Source organism: Crassostrea angulata, chromosome 8 (genome assembly GCF_025612915.1).
Source record: "Crassostrea angulata isolate pt1a10 chromosome 8, ASM2561291v2, whole genome shotgun sequence".
Lineage (NCBI taxonomy): Eukaryota > Metazoa > Mollusca > Bivalvia > Ostreida > Ostreidae > Magallana > Magallana angulata.
In genome coordinates this window covers 5830166-5839512 of record NC_069118.1, presented here as the reverse complement: position 1 = coordinate 5839512, position 9347 = coordinate 5830166, and the positions used below count along the sequence as shown (strand labels likewise).

Sequence of the window (9347 nt, the reverse complement as noted above, 5' to 3'; positions counted from 1 at the left end):
TATCGTATGACTCTGTCATACAGACCATCTTCACCCACACAAATCTTAGATTGTACAGGAAATTCAGAGATGGTCATTATCTACACGTACTTATGTGCTTTACAAAACATTGTTCAATGTTACATACTGTATCAATCTCCATAATATTGTTTTATTTTTTTCCTTATAATTTTACATAATCCCCACAATCCTCATAATACTTTGTTCAATAGAATGAAACGTAATTTTATACTACACAGGACTTTTTCAGCCTCATTAGAAATTTAATCCAGATAATCAACATTTACTGGTAATACATGTAACGTATTAGCTGTATCTTTAACAGTTTTATGTAATCTATTGTAACTTTTGAAAGAAGCTGGCAGGTATAATACTGTGTTTTGATTGAAATCAGCACTTGCAGTTTTATTTGTACCTACGAACTAACAATATATTTGTTATCAATATATGGAATCTTTTATTTCAATTTTCTACTTTGATTGATGTTTTCAGTCTCTCAGCAAGGTTTGAGAACTCTTAAATCTGGGAACTATTTGTATAAAATTTCACTTTCAACTGATGTTCTAAATTTCATGTTTGAAGTACTAGCACGTCCAATAGAGTTTTTAATAATACATGTACACTTAATAATAAATTTATCACTGATCATCAATGATTTTTAATTGGCTCAGACTGGCAAATTTTAGACCACCATATTCCTTCATAATAGAAATTGACTGGTTCGACTATTCCATCCTCCTTTCTTAATTTTACACTAATCTCCACTTCTCAGAATTTTCTCAGCAGTGCAATAATGCTACCATTCTGTAAAACACCTAGATATTGTGACAGTGGTCATAAAATTTCTTTGATTTATATATAGAGTATGAATAAGAGACGTACATTACCAATTGGAAGATATGAATTTAGAATACTAAGGGTCAGATAATTTACTGGTATTTTTGAGACCAGAACCTAGTACAGTTTGCTGCCATAGTTCAATTGAGGTGAATCATCCAAGATTTCAATTTCAGCAAGATATCCTGCGTCACTGTAATTACAATGGTGTTTTAAAGCACCCTGTTTGAAAACCTGCACTGAAACTCGTGTTTTCTTCTATAAACAAACAACGTCTAAAAAGTCGGTGTTAATAAAAATTAATAAACTAAACCCAAAAGAGTTGTCTTTCCTTATACTATAAATCTAGGTTCATATCATTTAGACAATTAACAACAGTGGATTCTCTTAACACTCTGTAAGGAAATAAGAATTATGGCCTTCACACCTGACAAATCCTTGCCAAAATTTACACCACAGAATAATAACAGATGGTCCAATTGATTAAAAGGAATCAAAATTAACGCAATCAGATGATATCACAGCAGAACAGGCAATTAAAGTTTCTATATTTGGTGTACATGGTGTATTGAACTGTATTCAGCCTAATACATAAAGCTCTCAAATCCCAAAAAAGATCGGCACATTGAATTCTACAGTACATGTACTATATTTTCTTATCAAACCGTCCCACTGACTGCCTGTATAACACACTGACTGACTGACTGGATCCTTACATTTACACAGCATTTACATAGCATTAACCATTACCAAATCATAAATCACATCAATTCAATTAGTTTGATGCGGATGAAAATCCCATTGCTGGTTCATTTATATTTTAGCCAAATGAATAAAAAACCCCAATACAGTCATGTTAAAATTCTCTGCCAAAAAAAAAGAAAGATTCAAATGAGGTGGTTGGCAATCCTGCCCACTTGCTGCAGGCCCCTTGGAAACTGAGCCTCTCAGAGATCAAGATCCAGGTCATAACATGTATGCATGCATGCAAAAAGTTTCTATTTTCATCAATGCTTTACTGTAACATGAAAACAGGTCTTAAAGTCTACCACTGTTATGTCAGATAATGTTGATTTTACATGGAGATTAATGAAATCATTAATCTCCATGTAACATATCACAAGAAATCCACTTGCTATAGTTTGGTTTTCATTGTTTATTTCCTACAGCCATAGCTACATTTAGTAGATCTGCATTACATTTTTCACATACTTGTGGAATCCTGACTGTTTGTGATAGCTCAATGTTGTGGATTCAAGGAGACCACTTACTGCTGAACTTGCACCACCATCCCATCAAACTCAGTTATGGCATACATGGCCTTTCTTTACCCAAAGGGTTTCAAACAAAAATTATAAACCCATAAACTTATTTTAAAATTATTTTTTTAACTACCAACGAACATTGGTCCAATTTAAATAAAATGATTACACACAGAGTATGTGTGTTCTTGAACAAGCGAATAAATCATACCCCCCAAAAAATTATTCAAACACGATTTTGATCAGGTATATACAGGTACTGGTAAATATAGACCTCCTATAGTATCCAGGTAATGGGCAATGATCAAAGCATGGAAATCTTACACCAGGCAATGAAGCTGTGTATGTGAAGAACATTTTTCTTTGGTGTATAAATTAATAATGAACCCACATATCAGAATTCATGATTTTTATTTTATTTATTTATTTTTTTTTTACATGTATTTGACTACAATAATATAAACAACAGTTTCCATGCCATTCACAGAGTTACATGGCATACATCTAGATAGCTGGATTGTACATGTATTTCATGTACAGGTACTTTGTTTGCATGAGCACTCCAAGCTTCAAACCATCCCACATTCTGTTTGTGACAACTAATAGCTCTCCCACTCAAACATGGATGATCCCGATGTCAAACTCAGACACCATCTTTATAATCAATAGATAAATGTAGGTGAACCTTCTTTGTGAATTCAGTCTTCCCTTCCAACCCCTACTACAGAACACAGATCTACAAATGAGCAGTATTGCTGACTTCCTGCATACTGTATATTTACTATGATATTGAGAAATTTAGACATATAGGTGTTCAATCAAAATCAACAAATCCCTTATCTTTAAACCAGATTCATTTTTAATTTAGGCCATTGCAAGTTTTTTCTTTGTTTAGCATCCATCCAAAACTCAAAAACCTATCTTTCTATCAGGAAAAAAAACCACAAACCTTTGAAAAAAAAACACAACATTTTAAGTTCAACAAAATAAAATTTGTTATATATTTTGAAGTATTTTCTTCAATTTGTAACAAAAATAACAAATACCTACTATATGATTGCCATTTTGAATGTTGTTATATTTGATTTCTGATCTGGATTTAAAAAATGCGATCCTGAGCCCGACATATGAAAAAGTGATCTAACTTTATGAACAAAAAATTGTGTTTTTTCAAAAATTTTTACATCTCAAAACCAATCCGTCCGCTGACGCTAAACATAGAAAAAACTTGGAATGGCCTTATGATATGTTTAATTCAAATCTCATTCTATTACATGACTGTACTTCCACCTGTGTTACACAAACAAGGAATTAATGTTGTCTGGTTTCGTTCCATGCAGCTTTGTCATTCTTAGGTTTGCTAAGGAAACAGAGCAAAAATAGATGTATAGACAGGAAAATCAAATGTCATTTATTTGGGTTTATTCTGTGTATTCAAGATCTGGATAAATCTTGTTTTTTATTGTATCTGGCAAGTGATTCATACAAAGTACTGAATATGATTGTGTTTATGTCACAATAAGTACAATGTACATGACATGTGCTAAATGTCCATTTCTTGTACACAGGCCTGCTTGCACATCTGGTTCCTCTAGACTTCAATCTCAAATTTTCAAAAAATTCAAACAAAACAAACCCAAAACTTTTGTGTAAAGCATAAGGTGTAGTTAAGTGTATGTAAAAAATATCAATGTGTGATGCCTAGGATGTTCCACGTTAGTTTACTCTGTAATATCCACTTATCTGCGTATATACACAAACTAAACAAAAAACAACATTCTACAACAGCTTCAGGACAGCCATGTATTACATGACCTGTTCACCAGACATTCTTGAACCTTCTGTGTTTACAAGTATGCACTCTGCATGTGCAGTTGCGCATCATCATTTATTTACTCTGTAGCACTAGGGGAAGGGGGGTAATTCAATTTAAAGACCAAAAGGCTAGTAACCTCTTTTGCATACCTTCATATTTCTCCTCTAAACAAATTTATCTGTGATACTGTAGTATATAAATCACAAGTAAAGTCATTCAATAAGCTTCATGTGATTTTTGAGGACATACTTGAACTTTCAATATGACCATGATGACTGATCTAATTCATTCATGATCTCTGGAATGCATAATGTAACTATACTTATATACTAGATCGTTCTCGTTGCGAGCAACGAGTGGGTCTTCCGTCCGATTTTGGAGTAAATGAGATAAAATCCTTCACTTTTAAAACTAAATTGTTAATTAACAACAAAAAAAAAATTAGGAAACAAAAAATTCGGCACCCAGGGCTTGAACCCAGGTCGCTGGGCACATGTCCACCACTGTAACGACTGAGCTAATCGGACTCTCGCTTCAGGAATTTGATGCTTAATATCTCGGGAACGCATCAATCGATTTTAAAAAAAATTACATATTCTTAATCAGTAAAAGAGTCTCTATCAACCCGTTAGAAAAATATATATAAAGCAAAAAGTTGAAAAAACCGATTTTTTATCTTTCCTTCCGGTGACGACCGGAAGTGACGGCGGACGATTTTATGACCATGTTGCAACAGGTTAAGTGGATGTCTATCTTCACTGAAAATTTCAGCCCTATATCTCTATTCGTTTTTTGGATCTCTAGCCGACAAAATTGACTTTTAAAAATCGTAAACGGAAGATAACTTCCGACCGGAAGTGTTTATCAAAAAATTGAAACGGCGGTACAAACTTCAGATACCGACACATCAACCCTCAAAATTTGAAGAAAATCGAATGAGCCATCTTCGAGAAATCGCCTGCACAAAATTTGTAAGACAAAAAAAGAATAAAAAGAATAATAAGAAAAGTGAAAAAGAAACAATAGAATAATAGTAGGGTCTTCCGCTGAAGACGGAAGACCCTAATAATATGGAGTGTAAATCTTAGCTTCCTGGCTACTCTTAATAAGAAAGTTACAGATTGGTAGGATTTGACTTCTTTGAGTCAGTGCGAGTTTACACCTCTCAGCAGGTCCATTACTTCCTTGTAACATTTTTTATATGTATACACCTTGATATAAACAGTCAGAGAAAACAACCCTCAAACAGCTCCATTACAAAATCTATTCTCTCTAGAAGTAATTTCAAACATTCATAAAAGAAAAATACATGTGTGTATACCTCATTGTTTAAGCTGTTTTGCCCATACCATCTGATTCATCATTCAAAATATACACAATTAAAATGTATTTTTTCAAATAATTGAGTGCATTAAAGAATAAAGACCATATCAATTAAAGCATCGTTGACTGTCATGCATTTCTGAAAGTGGTAAAATTTTCAGTTGAGGCCTGTATTTTAACAATTCTTACGTACTTTACCCAGCACACAGAAGATCATTGTCAATTAAGTTGTGAACTATGTACACCAATCGAGGATTGCCGTTACCATTGACATTCAAAACTGCTTTACAATGTTGACACATATATGAAAGTATACTTTTTAATTTTGCATCACCACTAACTTCAAAGTCTCTAGTGTTGACAGAAAATTTATTCCAATAAAAAGGTATATCTCATCAGACATTGGTTTAATTACTGTAAAACAATCTACACAAACGTTAGACTAACTTTCACACGATCATAAAGACTCAACTTGTCCACTGTGTATCGATGGGACACAAATATTTGGATATGCTAGAAAATAATACTTTACCAGTTATGTAAAATTTGAAACCATTTGAATTTTTATTTGAATGTTTTATCCTGTCATCTTATACAAATTATACTGGGTTTGATAGCCACCGCCAGATAGCTCAGTTGGTAGAGCACCTGACTAGAAATTCAGGGGCCCCGACTTGCAGTTTTAATCTTGATCTGGTTCGATATAATTTCTCTCATCCTGTTGCACATGTAACAAGCTCTAAGTAATAAAATGATGCCTCACTGTTGATTAATTTTACACCATAGTTCCTAAAATGGACTTTAATATTGTTGTCATTTGATTTTGAAGATACCCATGTGATTTCCATCTAATGTGTCTGAGATCAAATGTTTTGTGTGTTTCAGTGCATTATTTCCTCAATATTTCCTTCCATAGTTTCATGACATGCTCACTTGATATTGAATATAATTATGATAATAATAAGCAAGTGTTTTAAATGCCATGAAGCTCTACTAACTCGACCGAAATAAATCAATTTTTGATGATTCATTCAACCAATTCACACACTGCACATATCAGTTGGGTAGCACTGGAAAACAAATTCAACCCTCTAAACGGAATCAATACTAACAAAGGACGAAGAATTGATTGATAAAGAAGAGAAACGTCCCAAAATTCCTTATATTACTCACTGTTTTCTTCTATCTTCTGGATCCTTGAATTTTTGTTTAGCCTTTGAGCGCTTTTTGCGCGCAAGAGCTGCAAATAGAAGGGAAACTCTACGTTTAAACACCAGCAAAGGAATAATCGCAGGAAAGACCTTTCATAGATTTTTTCTCAAAGACATACCCTTTCTTGGAATCTTGGAACTCATCTTTTTTTCCTTACAAATTCATGTTCATTCCATCATTCATTGTAGAACGCATGCGTGTTTTGTTGCTAAGGTGCATTGTGGGACGAACTAACTTCCGTTTTGCAAATTCGAATTTTCTCTATACATAATTCGCCGCGTAAAAAATCTGGATCCGCCCAGCCCGAATTGTTTCGCAAAAACCATAGTATCAAAACCAATATTCACAAATGCCAATCACCGTAAAGTTTAATCATTGTGAATAGAGGAAACGTTGAATATATATTAAACGGGGCGGGGGGAGGGGGAAGGGTCACCAGTGGACCCCCCCACCACTTTTCACTGGCGGATTTAAGGGGGTGGGGCGTGGAGGGCGCACGCCCCCCCCCCCCCCCCCCCCCACGACTAAAATTTTCAAAGTATGCATGACTGTAGATGATTTGATAAATTTTACATAGAAAAGTTAGCATTTTGTGTTTCACTTTATTCATAATTATGCCTGACTCAATGTTACACCTCATTGATACACTAGCTGTGCTATGCTGACTGTAATTCTGCTGCTCTATAAACATCTATAAACATCTGATCCTAATGCATGTTGAGAGGTTCTGATAACAAACCAATTAAACTGTTGGTCATTTCATTGTGGTGGCTGCATCAAATTCCCCAGGGCCCTGAACTTGGGGCTTCGACCAAGAATCGACTGGAAATCCCAGCAGTTTTGTTTCAAGTGTTGATCCCTATTGCGATGCAAGCAGAAATTTCTGAATAACTGTATATTTTTTGAATTTTTATCTAGGTAAATAGACTATTTTAATTTAAGAATATTGAAGATTTGATGCATCAGATATTTCTAACAGCTAATAGGGGGTCTGATACCGTAACGTCATTAGAATGTTGTAACTTTGATAACCTGGTTAATTTTATGAGTTCATAAATGCCTAAAATATTTTGTTTTTAATCCAATACATGTATTAGGTATAAGTAACAATATGTGTCAAATTGTTATATATTGTAACGTGACGGACTTGTCAATGAAATTAAAACAATAGTTCTATTTACAGTTTATTTACATATTTACACATATACACTACAAGAGTAAAACACATCACTTATGATGAACTTAAAGATCTGTACTCTCCAAGTCTTACTCTCCGACTCCCCCTCTCTTTCTCTCGTTATCATTTTTATCCCCCTCCCAGAGTTTCTCAGCCATAAATCACACATCATAGCACTCCCTGGCTAGAGAGAAAATAAACAATTAAACCAATGATCCCCCTTTTCCCACAGGTCTGATAAGACATCAGAGACCCACCAGCTGCACAGATGGATGACATATTAATTAAGTGCCAGCCGGACATTTAACGGTTCACTCAAACTAACAAGATCTCTAATAAACATAAACATAAATTTGCCAATTTATCACATTGCCCCCCTTTTTCAAAGACATGTGCCCACACATGTTATTAACTGAAAAATTTCTCATTCTGAACCTAAAATATACATCTACACAAATTAAATTTTCATATTAACTATAACAATATAGTTTAACAATCAATTATTCATTTCAATGTGCATAAAACAACAATTGAACAGTCACTGTCTTATAATTTCTTATAAGTCCAAACGATCTACAGGACGACGCACGCGTTTTCCACGACCATACTCATCGCAATCGTTGTTAATAATTGAACTGTTCGCAGACTCATCATCGGAGTCAGTCTGATGGTCGTCAACATATCGCCTCACATCTGTCTCTCCGTGGAACGGCTTTAGTCGGTTGTAATGTACCACCCGCGGTTTAGAATTCGGTGATTTCTGTACACGATACACGAGATCTGATATTGATGTAATTACTCGGTATGGTCCGTCCCAATTTGATTGTAATTTGGGGCTCAGTCCGACCTTACGCTTGGGGTCATACAGCCATACGAGGTCACCATCTTTGTACGGTTGGAATTTTGCGCTGTAATCGTATTCCGACTTTTGTTTGTTGCTTGCACTTTTGATGTGTTCTCTTGCCGCTTCGTGTACATTGCACATACGGTCTTTGAGATCTGCCACATACTGCGGAACACTTGTTGCACTGTTCACAGGTAAACTTCCGTACACAAGATCCACAGGTAAACGCGCTTCACGTCCCAACATCATCATGTTTGGAGAATAAGACGTCGTCTCCTGGTCAGCACTACGGTATGCCATCATCGCCAACGGCAGAACTTCATCCCAGTTTTTCTGATCTTTTTCTACTAGTGTAGCTAGCATGTTTCCGACGGTCTTATTGAAGCGTTCAATCATACCATCCGACTGCGGATGTGATGCAGTAGTTCGGGTTTTCTGAATTCCTAATAATTTTGTCATTTCGCTGAACAAAGCAGACTCGAAATTCCTCCCTTGATCAGAATGCACTTGAATCGGAACACCCAGACGACATATAAACTCGTGCACAAGTTTCTTTGCTACCGTTTCCGCTTCCTGGTCCGGGATGGCGAATGCTTCTGTCCATTTAGTAAAGTAGTCACCAATGACCAATATATACCGATTTCCCTGATCAGTCATGGTCAACGGTCCCATTATGTCGAGTGCAATTCTCTCCATTGGGGCACCTACATTGTAAAGCTTCATCGGTGCTTTGTAGGATTTCGATGGATTTTTTCGTGCAGAACACTGTTCACACTTCCTACACCAATCCTTCACATAAGAACCAATTCCAGGCCAATAGAAGCGTTCTCGGACTCGTGATAACGTTTTATTGACACCTAGGTGACCGGCTGTCAC

The 9347-nt window shown here is 35.4% G+C and overlaps 1 long non-coding RNA gene across 1 annotated transcript; it reads right to left on the bottom strand.

The window, feature by feature from the left end:
• Positions 1-1938: 1938 nt before the first annotated feature.
• On the bottom strand, positions 1939-6884 carry LOC128158406 (uncharacterized). Its single transcript, XR_008239978.1, has 3 exons — positions 6569-6884; positions 6412-6478; positions 1939-3459 (listed from the first exon to the last, which is right to left on the bottom strand). It is a non-coding gene; the product is annotated as an uncharacterized LOC128158406 (long non-coding RNA).
• Between the last annotated feature and the right edge of the window lie 2463 nt (positions 6885-9347).